The 12263-nt window shown below is 32.6% G+C and overlaps 1 protein-coding gene across 6 annotated transcripts in view; it reads left to right on the forward strand.

Annotated features, from left to right (window-relative positions):
- Nucleotides 1–790: 790 nt before the first annotated feature.
- The window catches only part of LOC114334073 (calcium-dependent secretion activator), a 303401-nt gene continuing 291928 nt past the window's right edge, over nucleotides 791–12263 (forward strand). For all 6 annotated transcript variants that reach the window (XM_050641429.1, XM_050641434.1, XM_050641431.1 and 3 more), the window contains exon 1: nucleotides 791–934. The gene's annotated coding sequence lies outside the window, so the exon portion shown is untranslated. The remainder of the gene's footprint in view (nucleotides 935–12263) is intronic.

Consider the following 12263-nt stretch of genomic DNA (forward strand, 5'->3'; position numbering starts at 1 on the left):
TCCATTTTCAATAAAAAATCTTTAATAGTTTTCGATATATTGAAATCGATTTTCATTTTGTAACTTCAAAGAGCTGTAACTTTTTTTATGTGCACATTTGTACTAAGGTAAGTTAGGTTCAATCGAACTATTTTTGGTCCTAGAATATGTGATTAAATTTATGACCTGTATTTTTGTTACACCCTGTATAGTGGTTTTGGACTTATTGATCTAACAAAAGTAGTCGGGGACGTATTTTCCATATTCTCTTTCTACATATTAAAACAATGAAGCTTGCAGGGTGCCCCAGCCCCAACAGTAAGAGATAAAAACAATAAATTAAGCACAGTATTGACAGCAGGCGGGAAATTCAAAAATATTATATCATAAGGAACAATCTTTTGAAAAATATTGGTGCAGTTTACGAATATTGCCGAAGACAGTGCGTTTATCACCAATTGGTTCACTCCAGGTGAAAGAACATGCCATAATATGTTATGTAATAGGAAGAAGGAAGATATTTTCATAGTTAAACAGTTAGACTCACTTCGAACAAAAATTCGACGAAAAAAAATAGCATCAGAATTTTTCGTTTGTGTAAAAGTTGTTTTTAACTTAAGTCTAAATGGTTGTATAAGAATGCGCCAATATGAAATGTGTTAATGAATAACGATCTCCTGCATGTCCCAACATGCGCTAACTAGTGCGTCGACGTCACGGCGCATGTGAAACGAGGAAATCTGCTAGGAGCTTTTCGAGGAAAATCAATAAATCCAAACACGTTTTCAATTTACTCTTTTTCCAGCAGTAGTTGAAGATTTTCCGTCGCGAAATCATCTCCCTTTATAGGGAGTGAAACCATATACACGTGGCTACTGTGATATTTTACGAATGATCGTGTGATTTAGAATGGGATAGCATCCGAAATTTTTCCTTTATTTTCAACATTACTAAGGTTAGTAGATAACACTGTTGGTTAAATCTGTAACTTACATACATTCCTATCAAAAAATTATGATATTTGTAACATAGTCAAGGGTTACAGAGATTTTGAAAAGATCTTAAATCAAATGTTAACTAATAACAGTATTGCGAAATGCTACAAATTTAGAAATAAATAGAAATCATTAAGTTAAAGGAATAAATATCATTTCAAAAACTTTACAGTTCTCTAGGGTACTGTCAAATTTCTTGGGTAAAGATAAAAAATGTAGTATCATTTGGGTTTTATCGTCTATAAACGAAGGAATAGAATTGATTAAACATACTAAGTATATTTTATATGTAAATGTGATCTACATAATAGCGATACTATAAAAGAACTTTTTTTACATAAAGGAAAGCAATGTTGAAGGTTTATTATTTCCATAAAGAAATTTAGTTTAGTACCAAATGCAGATAGAAATGAAAACTAATATAAATTCTTCTACAAAAAGGATATATTTTACTTATTTGATGTAATCCTAGACTAACATCACCAGCAAATGGTTTTGTTTTAAGATCCAATGACCTATTTTTACTTTCGAGAGCATATATATATATCAAGAGGGTATATCAATTATTTGCGGATGTAGTTAATCCAATGAGCAATTTATAAAACAATGTCAAGTAGGGTTATTTTAAGGGTGTAAACACATTATGTTGAAACTTAATTGAGCTAAAAATTTGTCCCTTTTACATAATCAAAATGAATTAGAATCAAGGTCATATGTTCTGCAATAGCTTCAACAAATAAAACCTAGTTCCTTTTGTGTACTTCGTTGGGAATTATGTATGAGTCATTGATTAAAACATACACGCTATTTATACCATTTATGTTTTTTTAGTCATGCTTTTTATTTAAATTATTTTTGCGTTATAATTTCTTGTTTATAAAGTTTTATGTTCTACAAATATCAATTCAACTTTGTCACAATTTTAACTGCTATTTTAGTGGTAAATAGGTTTCTTTCATCGTATTTCTTCCATTTTCGTTTCGTGTTATTAGGTGGTTCAGTACTTTCTTTTCTTCTTGGTGCTTCGACCTATTTAGTGTGTTTTACATCTCTGTTCATAGTTTCTCAGTTAAATTTAATTTAAAGAGGTAAGTAGCAAGTAAAAATATAGAACATTATCTACCCATGTCATGGACATAGGTCTCTCTCATTGGGCTTCATGTATTCATATTTTTCCCCTTTGCACTGAACCAAAAAAGTACGTAAATATAATGAAAAAAACATTGATTCAAAAACGGGGAGCATTAATTTTCGTCCAAAGATCAGTGTCATTGGTCCAATATAAGTAGATACATTAACTAATGCTCAAAAACATTAACTTCTATGAACTAGTACGTTCATTCAATCAACTTTCTAGTTAAGAATTAATGTATCGGTACATTGAATGAATGTATCGGTACATTGAATCAATGGATCGGTACATTGAATCAATGTATCGGTACATTAATTCTTAACTAGAAAGTACATTGAATGAACGTAGTAATTCATAGAAGTTAATGTTTTTGAGCATTAGTTAATGTATCTACTTACATTGGACCAACGATACTGATCTTTGGACGAAAATTAATGCTCCCCGTTTTTGAATCAATGTTTTTTTTATTACATTTAAGTACTTTTTTGGTTCAGTGAATGTCATCTTCATGTATATTTGTATATAACATACAAATAGTTAATAAGTAAACAAAATGACGACTTAATATCTACATAAATATTACAAATATACTTAGGTTGAAGTGTTGAAGCAACGATTTTTTGCCGATTCTCAAACTAATGTTAAGTATCTATAAGTTTAAAGAAAAAAAAAACATATATTTTTAATTAACACAAACAATTTTTTATAATGTAATTTGGAAAAAACTGAATAACTGAGTATAACAGAAATTGATTGTTCTTATAAAATATATAAAAATATATAGGTATATTTATATTATATAAAAAATGTATACCTGATATCGTGAAAATAAATACATCTACAATAACATCTTCATAAATACAACATCTCTCTGGGATTAATTATCACCACCCATACAAAAAACAAATTGTTGAATGGCAACTCTTTGATTTCAAAAATCTAATATGATCTTCGACTTCTTGCTGGGTCTTCCCGATGTAAGAATGATTACTGGAAATCTCTGATGGTATATTTTATTATATATTTGGTTGTCCATTAAAATCTTTTTTTAACCATTTTATCAGTTCGTACAAAATATCGATGTATAACTTAAAGAAGAACTGCATGTTAGCAGTCTACAATTTATATTAATAATTATTATAAAAAAATAAATCTAAATATTGAACATAGTTGTATTTTTGGGAATCACTTTTTTTATAGAAATATTTTAATTTATCCTGAAAAAATTGCTAGATGTTGAGATGTTTATTTTTACTTTGATAGATACTACCGACTGCAAGAGTTAATAATATTTTTCAATTATTTACGGTTTAATCACCTAAAGATTTAATTTACTAATCTTTTATAAGATTATACCATTTAGAAATATTTTCGAATGGTTCCTATTTTCTTTTACCTATGTGTCGAATTAGCTTTTGAAAAAATTTACAGAGAACAAAAATTAATTAATACTAGATATGCAGGATTGAATAATGAAATAGGTACTTACATTCCGTAATGTATTCATGGGTAATCTTTTCAAATAAAAATTTATTTGTTTTATCCTTGATATGACTTTCACACCGAAGAAAGGAGATAATTCTTTCGAAATTGCTGTCCCATCCATCAATAAGTCCATTTTCATTTCCAAATGCCACTCCAAAGTCCATATCAATCTGCAAAAGTGGAAATAGAATTACAACTTTTTTTTATAGAAATCCAACAAAATAATTTATAAATAGTTAAATATATATGTAAATACATACCTTAGAAAAATCAACCAAATCACTAGTGCCAAACACCGCTCCTCAGAGTCTGCAGGGTGACTGTCTGCTAGGAGGCTGCAACTGTTGTCACGTGATTTTTTTACACCAATAAAAACACTTATAGAGTTTTAAGAAATGTATCGGTCTATGTACAAGATTATTGCTACAATGTATTGATCATTTATTCAGGTATATTACATTAATACAATCATTGCGTTACATCAAAACAATGTATCGAGTTATTAATCAAAGTCGAAAACATTGATTTAATGTTACGAAAACATTGATTCAATAAACGAGTTCGTAATTTAAAGAACACTGTACATTATTGCAACGTTTTATATTCATTAATTTAACCGCATAATCCTGATGTATAGTTTCATATATACAATGAACAAATTATTAGTATTATGAAAAAAGTCATTGGATAGATAAAACGATTCATTGGATTAATGATTCTATTAATTATTTTTTAATGAATAGAATTACATTGTAATAATGAATATGGTCATTACTTAATGACTACGTGTTTATAGTATTAACGAAATTTTCATTGAATCAATGTAAAAAATGTCAATGATTGGCGTTCATTGATACTATGTACAATACTTTTTTCAGTGTGGATCTGCAGGGTCCTTCTTGACCTAGGAGATTAGGTTCAATATGAGTGAGTGCTTAGGTGGTATCTCTATTTTTGTCATTGCTATGCTATGATAGAATTTCAAATACTGCTTCATCTTGTCCAATTAACTAAACTTACACTCACAGGAGCAGAGAGCATGGTAAAAATCCAAAACGATTTCTCAAGACCCCTCCATTGCAAAAATGGACTAAGACTAGGAGATGGACTATCGTTGTCTCTTATTTGACTTGGTATTAGAAAAAATAATTCGAGAGCCCCAGATTAATATGAATGGTACCATATTTAACAAATCAGTAAAAATTGTCGGATACGCAGTTGACATAGACATCATAGGTAGGTCCACAGAATCTCTGATGACTGAAGAATTTTGGTCGTTAAGAGCATCTGCATAGAGAATGGGATTAAATATAAATGTTCAAAAGACCAAATATATGTGTTGCACTAGGTCAAGCAACGCGACACCTACAAGAATAAAAATTGACGACATAGAACTGGAAGGTATCGACAGCTTCATATACTCAGGCTCGTTGCTAACTAAAGTTAACAATGTTAGTGAAAAAATTAAAAGAAGAATAGTGCTCGCCAATAAGTGTTACTATGGCTTAAGAAGACAGATGACCTCAAAAATGTATGTATGTATCGGTTTTAGAACGTCTTTCGACGTTGTCCGATGCCTAACTTCCACGTCCTTCTATCATCCCATTGGCCATCTCTAAGATCCCTTGTACTCATTGCTTTGGTTACCCCTTCTTTCCATGTCTTTTTGGGTATTCCTCGTTTTTTGCGGTTTGGTGGTACCCACTCCAAGATCTTTTTGGGCAATCTTGTGTCTTCCATTCTTTGAATATGACCATACCAAATCAACTGTTTCCTCTCAATGTCTGTTGTTAAGTAACCATATATTCCAATTCGTCGTCTTACTTTCTCATTTCGAATTCTTTCCCTACGGGATATACCTAACGATCTTCTAAACACATCCATTTCTACAGCTTCTAATTTTTTCCTGTTGTTCTCGGTTATTCTCCAAGTTTCTGCTCCGTAAAGTAGGCTGCTTTTAATAAGTGTTTCATAGATGTTGTATTTTCGCTGTATTCCTATTTCGGAGCTCCAAAGTATTCCATTTAGGCATCCAATTGTTCTTCTAGCTTGTGTTACCCTTTTCTTTATTTCCTCATCGTCTTTTCCCGTTCTATCGAAGATTACTCCCAGGTTCGTGTATTCACTACAGGATGTGATTTGTTCATTATCCTCTAGTTCGATATTGGATAACTCAGCTCCTATGGGTAGGTATTTAGTTTTTTCCACATTAATTTCCAAGCCCCACTGTTCATATTCCTTTTTCAGTTTTCTTGCCATATACTGTAGGTCGTCTTTATCATTAGCTATGATGACTTGGTCATCAGCAAATTGTAAGGTATACAAACAAACCTCTCCGAGGTCTATACCCATACCGTGACATTTACGTTTCCACTGGTTTAGTGCTTTTGCAACATATATCTTGAACAAAGTTGGTGAAATACAGCAGCCCTGGCGCAGACCCTTGTTAACTATGAACTTTTTAGATAATGTGTTGCCAATTTTTACTTGTGATGTAGAATTTTCATATAGATTTTTTAAGGCTTTGACTAGAGTGTAGCTGATGTTAGTTTCTTGTAGTGATTTCCACAATTTAGTCACAGAAACGCTGTCGTATGCTTTACGGAGGTCAACAAACATGAGATGGGTCTCTTGATTGGTTGCTGATTTTTTTTTCAATTAATTGTTTTAGGCAGAAGACATTATCTGTGCAAGTCCTTCCAGCGCGGAAACCAGCCTGTTCTTCTTCTTCTTGTTCCCTATGCTCCATCTCAATGAGATTTCTAAGAATGCGTCCGTACACCCGGCTTAGTGTACTAGTTACCAATATTCCTCTGTAATTTGAGCAATCCAACTTATTTCCTTTTTTATGAATGGAAGAAATATAAGCTACTTTCCATAAACTGGGTGGTGTGACACCGTTTATATATTTGTTCATACACCAAGTAAGTGCTTGAAAGAGTTTATCTGTCCACATTTTATTAATTCGGCAGGAATATTTTCGGGCCCTGGAGCTCTACCATTTTTTAGTTCATTTACAGCTTTCTTCACCATATCAACTCCCACTACAATCTCTTCGCCTTCAACAAATACTTCTGTTGGTGATTGTGTGGTATATTCGGCTCTACTTTCTGTTAGCAAACTCTCGTAGTATTCTTTCCATTTTTCTGTTGATATTAACTGAATAGAAGTAGTATTTTTTTTCTGTGTTCTTTATTTTGTTTAAAAATTTCCATGTCTCTGAACACTTCCTTCCGCCTATGTAAGTGTTGATCTCTTGGCATTTCCTATCACACATTTCTTTTTTTGCTGCTGTTACTGCTCTTCTTGTTGTTCTGCGTAGGTCCAAATATTTGTCTTTGTCTACTTGATGTTTAGTACTTAGCCACCGTGCGTACGCTTTCTTTTTCTCCATTATTAGGTTTTGTATGTCTTCGGTCCACCATAACTTTTTACTGTGGCGTTCGGATTTTAAACCAAGCGCTTCTTTTGCGGCTGTTTGTATACTCTCTATTATATTTTTGTACACTTCTTGCACGGATACATTTTGGATTACATCTTCTAATTTTTCATTTAGTCTTCGTTGATATAGTGTTCTCGTACTTTCATGTTGTAAGCTGTCCAGGTTGTAATTTGTTGTGTTAAAAATTTCTGTGGCTTCAGGTGGTTCTTTTGTTTTCTTGGATCTAAACGGAAAAACTATTTCGGACTTTACCATAAAGTGATCCGAATCACATGATACTCCTCTATATACTCTTGTATCCATTACTTGTAATCTTGTATTTTGTTTTGTAATCACATAATCTATGATCGATTTTAAATTTCTGGTTACCTGAATCCATGTATATTTGTGTATCTCCTTGTGTTTAAAAAACCCGTTTGTTATTTTTAGCTGATGGTTTTCGCATATTTGTGGACCTATCACCATGTGGACCTCCATATTCTCCATGTGGACCTATCACTTTGTTGTTTACCTTCTGTCCGACTCTACTATTCAGATCTCCTGCTATGATCACTTCCCTAGTACTTCCAATTTTAGTAATTTCGTCATTGATTTTCTCAAAGAATTCGTCTTTAACAGCATAAGGCTGATCATCAGAGACTGCATATATACCGAGAATAGTGACAGGTTTTTGGTTAATTGTCATGTTGATTCTTATGATATTTTCAACTACGGCTTCAAAATCTGTTATTTTGCGTTGATGTTTTTTATGTATCATTACGGATACACCTCTTTTTGCTCGCTGGTGTTTCTCAACCCCACTATATATATGTACATAGTTCTTCAATATCTCTGTACCACATCCTTTCTTCTTTGTTTCAGTCAAGATAACTATGTCCATGTTCAATTTAGTAATTTCTTGGATGACTTCTTCCACCTTTCCGCTAATGCTCTGTACATTCCAAGTACCAATGTTCATTGTCCATTTTCGTAGCTGTTGTCGTTGTCTGTTTAATCCATCCGAAGCTCCGAGGCAACTTTTAGGCTTTTAGGTAAATGCGGTTTTTTACAAGTGACAGGGAACCAATCTGACGTCTCAACCCCCAACCTGGAGGACCAGGTAATTTTTTGTTTAAGGTATTCTTCCTTTAGACTGGTTGTCTTTCAGGACTCTGGAGACCAGTCTTCCCCTTTAGGAGTGCGTGTCTGGTTTGGACGTCCTGAACGCAGTTTAATAGGTTGCGCGACATATAGATGCCCCGCTTCCCCCACGTCCAGACGGCCCTTGCCACTCACCCACGGAGAAAAGGACTCCAATCTCACGCGGGGTGAGTTGGAGGTGGGTATCGGGGTTTGGTCGAAAATTAAATTGACTATCTTCAAAACACTAATAAGAACAGTGCTAACATATGGTTCAGAAACTTGGTCATTACACAGAATGACCAAGAACTGCTAAAACGTTTTGAGCGAAAAATCCTAAGAAGAATATATGGAGGCATAAAAGAACAAGGTTTGTGGCGCAGGCGTTACAACTTTGAGTCGTATAGAAATTTTGGAGAACCTGACGTTGTACAATTCATTAAGGTAGCACGCCTTAGATGGATAGGTCATGTAATCAGGCGAGAGGAAGATGTCATAGTCAGAAAAGTTTTTGACCGAAGAGGGCCGACAGGACAACGAGCAAGAAGAAGACCGAGACTTAGGTAGGTACCAAAACAACTTAGAAAATGATTTAAAATCTATTGGAATTAGAGCATGTAGAAGAGTTGCCAGAGAAGGCGGAAGTTCTGGCGTTCTTCTTTTTTGGCAGTGGTATGAACACGGAAAATATCTATAAAAAACTAAAAAACCACATATTCCTAGGAAGCGATGGTGTCCCAGCAGAGTTATTTAAACACGGTGGAAAGCAGATCGCCAATGTGATGCGAAAAATAGATTGTAAAATTTGGTCTGAGGGGCAACTGCCTGAGTAAAATGAAAACTAATAGAATGTTTACAAAAAAGAACATCGTGCATCGATTGCAATTATACAGGGTGAGTCATGAGGAACTGTACATACTCCTACCTCGTATAGAGGCCCCTATGGGGAATAACAAATGACCATTAAAAAGTGTCTGCTCCCATTGTTTAATAATATACAGGGCGAGTTTCGCATTTTGACAGAAACTTGTATTCGTCATAATTTTTAAACGGTCAGATCGATGTGTCTCTTATTTTGGTCAATCGTTACACTATTGCCACCTAATCAACTGATTTATTCAAACTAGAAAAAATTCAGGTCCGGCTTTAAAAAAATTAGTTCGTTTGGGTCTTACAAAAAATTTCACCCTGTATAAGCTTTTTGAAAACTCTAATATGAATTTTACAAATTAGACAAATAGGTAATTAAAATAACATATTTATTTTTTTCCGCACACGATTGCTTAATTTTTTATAAAAAAATCAAATTTGATTATGAATTAAAAGTTTGGTAAAGTGAACCATAGATTTAACAAAATTAACTTTTATTACCAAAATTAATTTTTTTTTGAACAAATATTTAATTTATGTTACCACCAATCAACTGATTTATTCAAACAAGAAAAAAATCAGGCCCGGATTTAAAAAAATAAGTTCGTTTTGGTCTTAGAAAAAATTTCACCCTGTATACGCTTTTTGAAAACTCTAATATGATTTTTACAAATTAGACAAATAGGCAATTAAAATGGCATATTTCACACGATTACTTAATTTTTTATAAAAAAAAATCAAATTTGACTATGAATAATTAAAAGTTTGGTAAAGTGAACCATAGATTAAAAAAAATAACTTTTATTACAAAAATGAATTTTTTTTGAACAAATATTTAATTTATGTTATCACCCAATCAACTGATTTATTCAAACTAGAAAAAAATCAGGCCCGGATTTAAAAAATTAGTTTGTTTGGGTCTTAGAAAAAATTTCACCTTGTAAACGTTTTTTGAAAACTCTAATATGAATTTTACAAATAAGACAAATAGGCAATTAAAATGGCATATTTATTTTTTCCCCACACGATTACTTATTTTTTTATTAAAAAATCAAATTTGACTATGCATAAAAAGTTTGGTAAAGTTTTTGCATAGATTTAAAAAAATTAACTTTTTTTACAAAAATTAATTTACAAAAACAACGTTTTTCTTAAAATTAAAAGTTTTACCATTTTTTTTTCTATAACACGTCTAGATCTAAAACTTCCCATAACACTTCTTTTGGACTCTATAGTTTAACATAGTCGTGATCAAATTGATATATTTTAAATTTTTCCACCTAATTTTTGCGATTTACAAGTTTGCAACTTTTACAAGAAGAAGACTGAAAGTCTACAACAATTTTCATAGTCTTCATAATGGTAAGAGGTATGTGCTGTAAAAATTTCAGAAAAAAAATATTAAAATGGAACAGAGTTGTAGCGAGTTAAACCGTGAGTTCATTTTTTTTTCATTTTTAGAAAATTCCGATTTTGACAAATTTGATTTTTTAATAAAAAATTAAGTAATCGTGTGGGGAAAAAATAAATATGCCATTTTAATTGTCTATTTGTCTTATTTGTAAAATTCATATTAGAGTTTTCAAAAAGCGTATACAGAGTGAAATTTTTTCTAAGACCAAAACGAACTAATTTTTTAAATCCGGACCTGATTTTTCTCTAGTTTGAATAAATCAGTTGATTGGATGGTAACATAAATTACTTATTTGTGCAAAAAAAAATTAATTTTTGTAATAAAAGTTATTTTTTTTTAAATCTATGGTTCACTTTACCAAACTTTTAATTCATAGTGAAATTTGATTTTTTTATAAAAAATTAAGTAATCGTGTGCGGAAAAAAATAAATATGCCATTTTAATTGCCTATTTGTCTAATTTGTAAAATTCATATTAGAGTTTTCAAAAAGCGTATACAGGGTGAAATTTTTTCTAAGACCCAAACGAACTAATTTTTTTAAAGCCGGACCTGATTTTTTTCTAGTTTGAATAAATTAGTTGATTAGGTGGTAATAGTGTAACGACTGGCCAAAATAAGAGACACATCGATCTGACCGTTCAAAAATTATGACGAATACAAATTTCTGTCAAAATGCGAAACTCGGCCTATATATTATTAAACAATGGGAGCAGACACTTTTTAATGGTCATTTGTTATTCCCCATAGGAGCCTCTATACGAGGTAGGAGTATGTACAGTTCCTCATGACTCACCCTGTATAGACGATTTATATCATTTTAGTAAATTGTATTTGTTATTTGTTATTGTTCTTATTTATGATTCTTGTAAGCTTTGTCTATAAAATTCATTCAGTGTTCATGACAATAAAGCATATTTTATTCTATTCTATAAAACGTTTCTGAAAATAAGCAAAATAACCTTATGTACCTATTTGTTGGTATGGCCATGTACAAAGAATGGAGGAACATTGTTCCTCCATTTTGAAATACTTTTGAAATAAGGAAAAGGGGCAGACCGAAAACTACCTGGATAAGTGGAATCCAAAACACAATGTCTGAAAGGGATCCACGACCAGGAGATTGGACAGATCGACGCGGCTAGAAAATAGGAGCCGGAAGGCGCAGGACGCTATAAATCAGTGCTATATTATTACCTATTTGTTGTATTTCATATAAAGGCGTGATCTATAAATTTTTAATCTTCTACGCACAAATCGTTATACGCATATGCCCAAATGGACATGCTTATATAAGTACACTTCATAGCCAACAGAAGGTACTACGACTTCGACTTTCTACAGATACAGTTGAGCTTTCGCTTTCGTGAAATTGACGGTATTGTCCACGCGGCGTGCTTCAGCTTACTTTCATAGAAGAATCCAATACTCTTTCTGGTAATTACATAAACAGTTGAGCAGTTAGCAGTGGTGAATTGAGTAGTCCCACTTTTGGCCTGCGTGGTTATCCGAACCCTACAGAACACCCTTTTAAGGTAAGCGATTTATGCGTAACTAGTGGAAACAATTTTCTTTTAAATTTAATAATAATTTTGCTACTTCATCAATGAGCCAATAGCGTTCACTGCTGGACACAGGCCTCCTTTAGTTCTTTCCAGTGTTCTCCTCACTGGACCGCTTGTAGCCCGTTTCCCGCTACTCTTTTTATGTCGTCAGTCCATCTAGTCGGCGGTCGTCTTCGGCTTCTTTTATAGTTTCTGGGCCTCCATTCCATGATTCGTGGTGTCCACCTTCCATATTGTGTTCTAGCTAAGTCTAAGTGTCTGCCC

This window comes from Diabrotica virgifera, chromosome 10 (assembly GCF_917563875.1).
Source record: "Diabrotica virgifera virgifera chromosome 10, PGI_DIABVI_V3a".
In the NCBI taxonomy this organism is placed as follows: Eukaryota; Metazoa; Arthropoda; class Insecta; order Coleoptera; family Chrysomelidae; genus Diabrotica; species Diabrotica virgifera.